Raw genomic sequence first — 10,171 nt, forward strand, 5'->3', positions numbered from 1 at the left:
TTTGAAAACAGAAACAATGTCACAAAGATTTATTTTTCATATAATGAGTCTTAAAAATTGTTAAGGAAAGGTGAATACCTCCATAAAGTCTTGGTAGACCATTACCAAAGAAAAAGTATAAAAATCCTTTAAAATATAAATGAATCTCAGTTACAAAGTGATTAGAAAATCTTACTGTTACTATTTTGTTTATTAAAGTGCTCTATCTTTTCAGTGTTGTTTTTACTAAACCCTTGTATCCTGGGTCCATCAGGTTTGGAGTATAGACTGATGCACAGTAGCCAGGACAGGGTGGAGCTGATGCTGGTGTATTAAAAGGTTTTCAAAGTAGATCGTGTTTGATGTAGTGGTTCCACTCCTAGTAACATAAGGAAATCATGAATATTTGAAATTATCTACACTAGGATGTTCTTTATAGCATTGCTCATGAAAATGAAAATTTAGGAACTTGTGCTCTGCAAACTTGATTTGATAATGGGATTTCGGAAGTTGTTAAACCTTACAGTAGGGCTGCGTGTTAGGCACAGTAGTTGAGCTGCCCCTTTGGATGAGTTCCTGCTCCAGCTTCCTGCCAATGTGCATCCTCGGAGGCAGCAGATGGGCCCCTTGCTACCATGCCCCAGGGAGACTCCTTGCCTCCTGCTTTCAGCATTGCAGTTGTCAGTATTTGGGGAGTGAATCAGTAGATGGAAGATCTTTCTGTTTCTCAAAACAAAATTTTTTTTACATGCTAAGAGGTATACAAAAATTATTTACTTGGAAATACATCTTAGTACTCTAAAAATTCACAAGCCGTGCACTACACACATAACACACATAACAAAAATGGTAACAGTATTTAACCCTGATTTGATTATGGATAATTTTTAAATCTGATTTTTATTTTCTGCAGTTCATATGTTTGCAACTAGAAAAATTTGTAAAGAATTAAGAGGTTACAGGTGCTATGTCAGGGACCACTTTCTGACAACTTCTTTCCAAAAGGGCTAATAGTTGATGAAAGAAAACATGGTAAACCCCATACCTGAAGGGAGATTGATTGGAAGGCAACGTTCACCAATCATTTTCTCCCTAATTGAAAACAGAAAAAGAGAGAGGAAAAAAAAGAAACCAAGAACCAAGAGAGTTCATGGAAATTTCAGAGCCAACCAAAAAACTCAAATTATATAGAAATGAAGCTTAGGTTTATTTTAGAACAAGCGAAACTTATCGTTTTAGTAAATTAAAAATAACCTATCTGAACAAAATTAATCAAAATAGCCAAATCGATATTTCACTCTCAGCTCCACAATCGAAACTACAGCAATTAAAACAAGCTGGGAAACAAACAAACAAAACAAGAAAAAAACAAGCTGGGTTTAAACACTGTTTACTGAGCCCTGACCGTGCTGGGAGCACGATTCTGGCTTACCAAGGCTATTTCAGCAGTGCCCTCCGCCACTAAGGGTTGTATTAGTCGGAGGGTTAATTTCTGATCAAGGCCCCATTGAAGTGTGAAGCCTCGGGCCTTGCAAGCCCAGATCCCAGAGCTGATCGCGCAGCCGAAAAATTCTGGGCGAGGCACATCGCCTCCTTCCCGTCCATCGCTCGGCTTCACCGTCCAGACTTGGAGGCTCCTTGGGAACCCCGAGAGGGGCCTGGCCGGTGGACAGCTGGGCCCTGCGCTCCCTGCTCGACCCCACAGACCCTGCCGGCTGAGGGAGGCTCCACAACGCGTGTCATGGCGGTCCCGAGACGAAAGAAACCCCCGTGGAGGAGAAAGGGGACACTGCAGCCTTGTGCTGTGGATGTTGAGAGAGAAATGCAAGGGCAGGCGAACCTGGATCAGTTTCGGACCTATTCAAACCCGGACGGACCATCCGGAGACCGAGGCAAATGCTGTCCTCCTTCGCCTCCTCCCAGAAATCCGGACCGGCAGGGCGCAGGACATGGCGCTGGATGACAGCTGTAACATTCGTGGGATTCGTGTTCAGCCTCGTTCGTAGTTTCGTCTGCTTTGGTAACGTCTCCCTGTACTCACTACTGGTGGCTGTTGCCTTTACCGTTGCCAAGCAACCGTGACGTCGCCACTATGACCTACGTCATACAGCCGCGCCCACTAAGCGCTTTTTCAGCGCAAAATCTTCCCTCTCCAACAGGGTGTCAGGATGGCCGAGTGGTCTAAGGCGCCAGACTCAAGCTCCGCTTCCCCGCGCTGGGGGTTCTGGTCTCCGAATGGAGGCGTGGGTTCGAATCCCACTTCTGACACATATCTTTTTCCTCTTTTTTTGACAAGAAGCTTAATTTGAGCACTGTACTTACACAACTACCTCTACCTTTTAAATAATTTTCATAAAAACTGTCAATGTTGAAAAGATATAAGACATTGTGATATAAAGGGAGTCAGTAAACAGCAGAACTGACTACGTCAGTTTCTGCGTTGTATCGCGAGATATAATAATCTGTTTCGCGAAGTTTTAACTGGATCATTCTCCGCCGTGTAGGGCGCTAGAGGCGATGAGGTTACGGGCAACCCCTGCACCTCAGGGTTCCTGTGTATTCAAGAGTTCTTTTTATAACTCAGTAGTTAAATCTTTCTCAGCAGACATTTTCCACATGTCTTGTTATTATCCTGGTATTTTCCCACTATTTATGCGATAATTTTAAGTACTGGCAGCAGAGAAGTTGTGCCGGGTTTGACTCTGTTGTGGACCTTGTGTATTGTTACATAGAAAAATGCAAGAAAGCACTGGTTACTCACTAAACAAGTACACCAATGATGCTTGATGGACTTGCAGAAATTCATATGTCATGATTTATACTGTGCTTAAATTCAGACACTGAACTTCACACTCCCTTCTTTTCCTCCAATATTTCTTTTTGTTTTTAGAAGCCTGAGTTTGTCATAAAAGTAGTTTCTTGGACAGAGTTTGGGCACACAGGCAATATAATATATCACATATTATATATAACGTGCAATATATAATATAATGCATAATATATGATGAGCATATATACATTATATACCATATAATATATTATATATTATCTAACACATAAAAATGCAATCTATATATAATAATTTCACATATATTTCATAGATATGTTCTTATATATTTATATATAATTGCATATATTTACATATAAATATATGAGTATATTTTATATGTACATATATTAATTTTATTCATATATAATATAAATGTACTTTATATGTTGTAATATTTATATTCATGTTCATATATGTATTGTTTATATAATAATATAATCAAATGTTATAAATATATTTATACATGATTATCATATATTTATATATAAATGCATTATATTTATATATAAATTTTACACATATAATTATTTCATCCCGTTTAATTTCTAACCTCTAAAATTCATTGAACTTTCATAAGGGATCAAATGTTTTCTATTGATCCTCTACTTTTAAAATTCCTATATGTCATGTGGACAGAATATTCTTAAAAATTATTTCATATCCTAGCTTGGTAAAAGGATCTCTGTTTTAGGGCCACTTACCGTAAATACTGACTGTTCCATCGTGGTGCTGCAGGTGTGTACAGCATCCTTGCTGCCTGGGATGCTTAGTGGATTCAGCTGACCGGCAGTGCCTTTGCAAGCAGCGAAGCTTTCAGTGCAATCCTAGCGTCCAGTGACTATATTTATAGCACTCACTTGACTATGTGATAGTTGTCATCTTTTCTGTAATAGAGGACATGAAGGAAACCCTATATATAGTATATAGTATATAGTATATAGTAATATAGTATATAGTATAGTATAATATAGTATATAGTAATTTTGTGATTTTTATAAATATCAACGAATCTCAAGTTTATAAAAACCTAAAGATTTCCAGGCTGTACCATGGAGGAAAGATTAGTTCTATTTTCAAAGCAAAACCAGAAAATAAGTTGACTTGGGAGAAGTTGGTAATAATTGGAATTTGAACCAACGTAAAAGAAATACGCAAGGGACACTCAAGAGAAACTGAGCTTCAGACCTTTGAAAAATATGAAACCTGAACTCAAATGACATCAGGACTACAGATGGATATTTGGTTACACTGGCAAGAAAAATCAAAGTATTAGATTCTTGAGCTATGCAGAGTCACATAAAGAGAAATGTGCACAGTGGACTAAGCTCATAGGCAGAATCAGAGGAGCATGATTTACAACCACAAGCAAAATCAGACATTTGGGTCAAAGGTGTGAGTCCCTCCACGGAACCTTGCTCCTCTTCTTCCCATCTTCCAGCTATCCGCAAGCTGTGCCTATCAGCTACATCATTACTTCCTTCATTTTCTCTTTTACTGTAACATGGCTTCTGACTCCAGTCTTACTCATTTTCTCCTTTAAGTCCATCTTCTATACTATCACCCTGGTTTCTTTCATAAAACACAAAGCTAATGTTACTTGCTCAGTATCTGTTAGTAGTTTAACAGGTTGGCAATAGGACTCTAGAATGTAGCCCACCTTTACAGCCCTCTCTGCTTTCACTCTTACAGTCCTTCTGAACACGAGGTAGACCCTGCTCATTTATCCTTTCCAAAGCAAATGCATGAATAATTTTGTACATGTGTACAAAAATGTACCTACCTTCCCTTTTTCTGATCATTTGTACTCAGGTTTTGCTCTTTGAGAGGATGACGGAGATGGTGAGCAGCAGACTCACTCCCCAGATGCCCACGATGGCCTGTAGCTGAAACTGGGAGCTGTGAATGCAATCGCTGTCCAGCAGGGAAATGCAAAACCAAAAGGAGATTCCATTTCACAGCACTAGAGTGGCCATAATTAAGAAAAGGAAAAATAAGAAATGTTGATAAGAATGTGGAGAAAAAGCCCTCGTAGATTAGGGTAGAAATTTTAAATATTATAACCATTATGGAAGCCAGTTTGGTGGTTACTTACTCCAAGAATTAAAATCTTAATCTTCAGTGTAGCATTTTTCGTAAGAGTCAAAAGGTGAAATCCAGCCATCTGTAGATGAATGGATAAGCAAAATATAATATATACAATGAAGTAGCAATCAACCAAAAAAGGAGCAAATATTTAATACATGTTGCAAATGAATGAATCTGGAAAACCTTTTACTAAGTGTAATAGACCAAACACAAAAGGCAAGCACTGTGTAGTCCCACTTTAATAAGACACCCAGAGGAAGATGTTACATAGAGACAAAAAGTAGACCAGAGATAAGCAGATAACTGGGAATTGTTTCTTTTTAAAGAAAATTTTTGTTTGTAATTTACTCACATGAAGTGGACAAATTTCACATCTATGGCTATGCATATTTAGGAGCTTAGTGGTAATGTCCCAACCCTCTCCTTCCTTTTTCTGTTTTATTATTTTTTCGGATTTTTACCATAGCATACTTTCATTTCACTTCTCAGTCACTGGTTTAACTCTCCGTTAGGTGAAGATATCAACACATGGCTATAAAGAAAGGCTGCACATAATGACCAAACCCCAGAGGGCGGGTATTCTTTCTTAATGGTTACAGAGCTTCTGTTTGGGATGATGGAAAAGTTTACTAGATAGATTATACAACCATGTGAAGATAATATCACTGATTCTTATACTTAACAATTGATAAAATGATCTTTACATATTGTATATGAGTGTTAAAATGTCACACTCTACCTTATATATACACACAGTTACTGTTAGTTAAAAATATTTTTTTAGAAGTTGAAGTAGAAAATGCTATGTGAAATGTATCTTACCAAATAAAATCAGAAACAAGCATCATAACAATAAACCACAAAAAATGCTTTAGGGGCCTACGTGGCTAAAGCCAGTACTGGCAATGCCAGAATTCCATTAGGGCACCAGTTCATCCGGCTTCCTGCTAGTTGCTGGGAAAAGCAGCAAACGATGGCCCAAGTACTTGGGGCCCTGCCCTCACCTGGGATATCCCGAAGAAGCTCTTGGCTTCTGGCTTCTGTGTGGCTCACCACAGGTTGTTGCAGCCATCTGGGGAATGAAACAGCAGATGGAAGACCTCTCTCTCACTCTTAATCTCTCTCTTATCATTTTCCCTCTCTTTCTTTGTAACCCTGTTTCAAAATAATAAATAAACATGTATATAAGTTTAAACATTGAGACTGGACTCCAAATATTATATATTTTGTCTTAGTCCCTAATTTTACCACTTATTAGTTACATCATTTGGCCCAAGAAATGGTGCTTTTTATGGCCTTGTGCTCAGGATTGTATAGTAGAAGCACTAATAAGTCTATCCCAGTTGGAATAGTGAAGGCACATTTGCATTCAGTGAATATTATTGGCTACTGTTTTTAAGTGTATGAAGTGCACCATTCTTTTGAAAAGGATGTTACTCTGTTACCACATATTCTCAGAAAAGCAAAGATTCTCAAGAATTACTTGTAGTTATTGGAGCCTAGCTCAAGCAGTGAGAACATTTTTTAAATTTTATTTTAAAACAGTATTCAAGTTTATTAAACAAATTAGAAAAGGTTTTATAAAATGTTTAACTTTTGTTAGCTTCAACATTTATGTTGCTTCCAAATTTGTTTGCTTGTTTGTTTATTTGTTTTTGATCTTCGAAAGTAACATTGACACCGTCTGCAGCCGCCTTCATCACGGTGGCCGCCGTCTTAAGACTGGACCAAATATTGAGAACTTACACCCATTTCTCGTCACTTTCTCCGTAGAAAATTCACATCTGTTTATACAATTGATTTCTTTGCTAAAACGGAACCCATCGAGTTTGGTCTAAATGTTTTTGGTGGTTTCTGCCTTTGGACTCCTTTCTGATATTACGATTTGGGAAGTAGAGACAGTTATATTTGCGGTAGCTAGTGAAAATCTAGAGGACATCCATGGATTTAAAATCATATTCAGAGCTTTAGTGAAGGAGAATCTTTGTCAGAGTTCTTGCTCCTGAAAGATTAGCTCGACGTTAGCCCTGTTTGTAGTGATTTTCTCCATACCCCCCTGGAAGAAGTGTTCAGTGATCAACACTTGGAGGAGAGTAGGTGCTTTCAGCTTCTGGGTGAGTTAGCCCCTGTCCCTCACTGTCCCCAGAAGGTCCTCATCCGTGCGCTTAAAGAGGCTTTCTAAATAAGAAAGGCTTGCTTAAGACGTGAGGCTTTCTAAACAAGCCCCCATTCGGTTTTGTTGTTGTTTCTTTTTGTCTTGTTTTTTTTTTCTATTCTTCTGTCCGGACTTTGAGCAAACGTACTGCTCACCTGACATCCTCTGTTTGGAGCAGTGGAAGGTAAGCTTCTTGAGGACATGTTCTATTTCTACCTTGCTCATTTATAAAGTTCTTGTCACATAGCTGACCCTGTAGGTGTACTTTCTAAAGAAGGGTTCTGGTTTTCCCGTCTGAGCAAATAGAAACAGGGAGGAGAGCAGAAGCAAGGAAAATGAGGCAAGACGAGTCTCCTACCTCTGAAAGTTATTGGAGCATGAAATAAGCAAAGGAAAAGGAAGCAAAGGTAACGACCACGAAGGGACTCGAACCCTCAATCTTCTGATCCGGAATCAGACGCCTTATCCATTAGGCCACGCGGCCACCTGACAACGTTGACTCTTATCATATATGATGGAGATAATGTTACGCGGTGGGGGCAGGGTTTTTTAATGCTGATTCTGAAAGTTCAGTTTAACAAGAACTTCCCTGTTTGACACTTAAATTTATTGCTAAATTTTTAAATTTTTCAGAATCTAACAAGCAGATGTCACAGCTGGCAGAGAGCAAGAGAATGAAATAGTATCCAATGATTTAGTAAGAAGGTGAAGATGCTTTTCTGTGAGATATGGGATGAGTGGGCACAGCTATTACGCAAATCTTTAAAATCAGTGGAAGCTTTCATAATTTTTCGTTAAACGAGTCCTATCTAATCATGATTATCAGCTTAGGAAGACCACCTACCAGAGGATCACCTTAGACAAGGAACCCACAAAAAGTTCTTGGACTGAAGTCCAAAATTCTAAGGTTAGATTTGGAATATAGTTGGGATCTACCAAAAAGGAGAAGTGTATGCTGAACTCCTCTTGCCACCCAAAGACAGGCTCCAAAAAGTACAGTGAACTCACCCACAAGGGACTTTTTCACAGAAGAGACTTAAGGGTGATACATTGGTCGGACAGATTGCTACTGGTTATCACCTTCTTTAGATGGTCCATTCATCTTTCCCCTCCAATAACTAGAATAATTAAAATATGGATTTTGGAACAAGCATGATGGGTTTTAATAAGTATACATGAAGATTGGAGCATGAAGCTAGGATTAGGAACATTTTTCAGTATATTTTACAGAATAAAGAGGGTGGTATTATCTAGCTAGTCAGTTAAATGTATCTTATTGCACAGATACTACTTCTAATACATAAATAAAAACCACTGTGATAAAATTTATCTAAATTCCATTTGATACTTACTGAAACAATTTAGTTCTTTCCTCTAGGCTACTGATTCATTTTAATTACAGATTTTCTTCTGATAACAAATATTTTTTATGCTTCTGGAAAAACCATTTGTTTAGGTCAGTAAGGTTTTCAACTCAACAGGTAAATTTTTTGCTAATGATTTTTGCAACAATATGCATGAATGAAATTGGCCTTGACTTCCTTTTCAGGCAGCCTTGGAAGGTTTTAGAGCCAAGACTGTACTAGCTTCTTGAAATTAAGAAGGGCCCGGCGTCGTGGCCCAGTGGCTTAAGTCCTCGCCTATTAACGCCCCGACCGTTGCAGCTCACTTGGGGAGTGAATCATTGAATGGAAGATCCTCCTCTCTGCATATCTGACTTTGTAATAAAATAAATAAATCTTAAAAAAACTTTTTTATTTTAAAAAAAAAAAGAAATTAAGTGGGAAGCATCTTTTTCTACACTGCGCAACAGTTTAAGTGATGGTGAGTGTGTACTTAATGTTATTCCACAGCCTACTTTCATTTTAGAATGCCACTTTACTCTCCCTTCTCTAGTTGCTCAGGAATTCTCGAAAATTGTGATCCGCAAAATCAGACTGTGTGCAAGATATCGGAGTTTAGAAACTCAAGATACTTAACAAATCAAGCAATCCAGTTAAGAAAAGGGTCAAGGATATGAACAAGCATTTTTCTAAAGATGATAAAAAACAAACAAAGAAACAAACAAACAAAAAAAACAGCTCAACACACGTTTGGGGTACTAGAGTCTTGGACATTTTCTTTTCCAGCGATAAGTTTTCTTCAAGGCAGACTGAATTGTAAATGCTGTCATTTGAATTACACACATACTGTGGGAGTGGTGGAGCGGTTGGTTGGTTTGAATGGCTCGTATCTGGCTCAAGCTCTTCCAGGGTACAAATAGACAGTAACAAAAGAGTGGCAGTCTAAACATGAAACAGTGCCGCTGGAAACAGGATTTGAACCCACACAGGAAAACCCTACCAGATTTCAAGTCCAATCACTTAATCACTCATCCACCACAGCGCTTAAGAACAACTTTCTGTATTCTTTTTTTTTTTTGAATTTTAAATATTTTTTAAATTATTTTTCCCATTAATTACAATGTATTACGCGACACAATTTCATAGAATTTCATAGGTACTGGGATTCTCCCCCCTTCACCCCAAACCCTCCCCCCCGGTGGATTCCTCCATCCTGATGCATAGCCACAGCTCAAGTTCCGCCGGGATTCCCTCATTGCAAGCATATACCATACATAGAGTCCAGCATCCCATTGTCCAAATTCAACGACCTAGGGTGGCCCTCTCAGGCCCGAAGGCAGAGCCAACAGAGTGTCATCCCGATCAACTAGAAGCTCCAACATATCATCAGCAGCAATCCAGGTATGATGAGGCTGGTGCAGAGTCCACTGACTGATATAGACCATCATAGCGTCTCCCCTTGTCCAGTATTTCGCTGCCAACATATAACTGAGGTGGTTGATTGATCTACTCCATCTTCCGTCTTTTCTTGGTTAATGTTCTGATTCCTCCATTATGATTAAGGGAGTTCCCAAAACTTTCTGTATTCTTTATACACCCATGGCAAATATAATTTTTGGCTCAAAATTCTGTTTGGGTTTTGCAACAAGTATGAAAGCCACCTAAAGTATAAGAAAAACACAGTATCCTAAAATGGAGAATGCAGGATACGCAGGTAAATGAGATTATAATAAAACTACGGAACTCTTTGCTTGCTTCCTGAGTTTGCTCTCTGTTAAA

At 38.5% G+C, this 10,171-nt stretch overlaps 2 non-coding genes across 2 annotated transcripts; one reads left to right on the top strand and one right to left on the bottom strand.

Moving 5' to 3' along the window:
• The first annotated feature begins 2,141 nt into the window (after positions 1–2,141).
• TRNAL-CAA (transfer RNA leucine (anticodon CAA)) lies at positions 2,142–2,247 on the top strand. Its single transcript has 2 exons — positions 2,142–2,179; positions 2,202–2,247. It is a non-coding gene; the product is annotated as a tRNA-Leu (tRNA).
• Positions 2,248–7,460: 5,213 nt separating this feature from the next.
• TRNAR-CCG (transfer RNA arginine (anticodon CCG)) lies at positions 7,461–7,533 on the bottom strand. Its single transcript has one exon. It is a non-coding gene; the product is annotated as a tRNA-Arg (tRNA).
• Between the last annotated feature and the right edge of the window lie 2,638 nt (positions 7,534–10,171).

Source organism: Ochotona princeps, chromosome 1, assembly GCF_030435755.1.
Source record: "Ochotona princeps isolate mOchPri1 chromosome 1, mOchPri1.hap1, whole genome shotgun sequence".
NCBI lineage: Eukaryota > Metazoa > Chordata > Mammalia > Lagomorpha > Ochotonidae > Ochotona > Ochotona princeps.